The 1,913-nt window shown below is 35.7% G+C and overlaps 1 pseudogene; it reads right to left on the minus strand.

The window, feature by feature from the left end:
• Positions 1-1,356: 1,356 nt before the first annotated feature.
• On the minus strand, positions 1,357-1,503 carry LOC141567376 (U2 spliceosomal RNA; annotated as a pseudogene).
• Between the last annotated feature and the right edge of the window lie 410 nt (positions 1,504-1,913).

Consider the following 1,913-nt stretch of genomic DNA (forward strand, 5'->3'; position numbering starts at 1 on the left):
GACAAAGAGCTGGTTCTTTGAAAAGATTAACAAAATTGACAAACCCTTGGCTAGACTCACTAAGATAAAAAGAGAGAAGACACTGATTAACAAAATCAGAAACGTAAAAGGGGAAGTTATCACGGACACCACAGAAATACAAAGGATCATCCAAGAATACTATGAAGGACTATATGCCACCAAATTCAACAACCTAGAAGAAATGGACAAGTTCTTAGAAACATATAGCCTTCCAAGGCTGAACCATGAAGAACTGGAAAATCTAAACAGACCGATCACCAGTAACGAAATTGAATCAGTCATCCAAAACCTTCCCAAAAGCAAAAGTCCGGGACCAGATGGCTTCACTAGTGAATTCTACCAAACCTTCAAAGAGGATCTAATACCAATTCTGCACAAGCTCTTCCAAAAAATTGAAGAAGAGACAGTACTCCCTAACTCATTTTACGAGGCCAACATTACCCTGATACCAAAACCTGGTAAGGACAGCACAAAAAAAGAAAACTACAGACCAATATCTCTAATGAATACCGATGCAAAAATCCTAAATAAAATTCTAGCAAATCGAATACAACAATGCATTAAAAATATTATTCATCACGACCAAGTGGGGTTCATCCCCGGGGCACAAGGATGGTTCAACATACGAAAATCCATCAATGTGATACATCACATAAACAAAATAAAGGACAAAAATCATATGATTATATCAATTGATGCAGAAAAAGCATTTGACAAGATACAACATCCATTTATGATTAAAACACTTAATAAAATGGGTATAGAAGGAAAATACCTTAACATAATAAAGGCCATATATGACAAACCCTCTGCTAATCTCATAATTAATGGAGAAAAACTGAAGCCCTTTGCTCTACGTTCAGGAACACGACAGGGATGTCCCCTATCACCTCTGCTTTTCAACATAGTGTTGGAAGTCCTTGCCAGAGTAATCAGGCAAGAGAAAGGAATAAAAGGCATCCAAATTGGGAATGAAGAAGTTAAATTATCACTCTTTGCAGATGACATGATGCTATATATAGAAAACCCTAAAGACTCCACCAAAAAGCTATTAGAAACAATCAACGAATACAGTAAAGTTGCTGGCTACAAAATCAACGCACAAAAGTCCATTGCCTTCCTATATACTAACAATGAAATCTCAGAAAAAGAAATACAAAAAACAATTCCTTTTGCAATTGCAGCAAAAAGAATAAAATACCTAGGAATAAACTTAACCAAGGATGTGAAAGACCTATATGCTGAAAACTATAAGACATTTTTGAAAGAAATTGAAGAAGACACAAAGAAATGGAAAGACATTCCATGCTCATGGATTGGAAGAATCAACATAGTTAAAATGGCCATATTACCCAAAGCAATATACAGATTCAACGCAATCCCCATCAAAATTCCAATGGCATATTTTAAAGAAATAGAACAAAAAATCATCAGATTTGTTTGGAACTACACTTGATCTTAGCCAAAAGGCTGAGAAGCGATTGTTTGGAACTACAAAAGACCCCGAATAGCCAAAGCAATCTTAAGGAAAAAGAACAATAATGGAGGTATCACACTTCCTGACTTTGGCTTGTACTACAGGGCTACAATAATCAAAACAGCATGGTATTGGCAGAAAAACAGACACATAGACCAATGGAATAGAATTGAGAACCCAGAAATAAAACCACATAAATATGGACAGATAATTTTTGACAAAGAAGCTAAAAACATACAATGGAGCAAAGACAGCCTCTTCAATAAATGGTGCTGGGAGAATTGGATAGCCACGTGCAAAAGAATGAAACTGGACTGCTATTCGTCACCATGTACCAAAATTAATTCAAAATGGATCAAAGACTTAAGCATAAGACCTGACACAATAAACTGCATAGAAGAAAACATAGGTACTA

This window comes from Rhinolophus sinicus, chromosome 5, assembly GCF_057876585.1.
Source record: "Rhinolophus sinicus isolate RSI-liver-muscle chromosome 5, RSI-T2T, whole genome shotgun sequence".
Taxonomy (NCBI): Eukaryota; Metazoa; Chordata; class Mammalia; order Chiroptera; family Rhinolophidae; genus Rhinolophus; species Rhinolophus sinicus.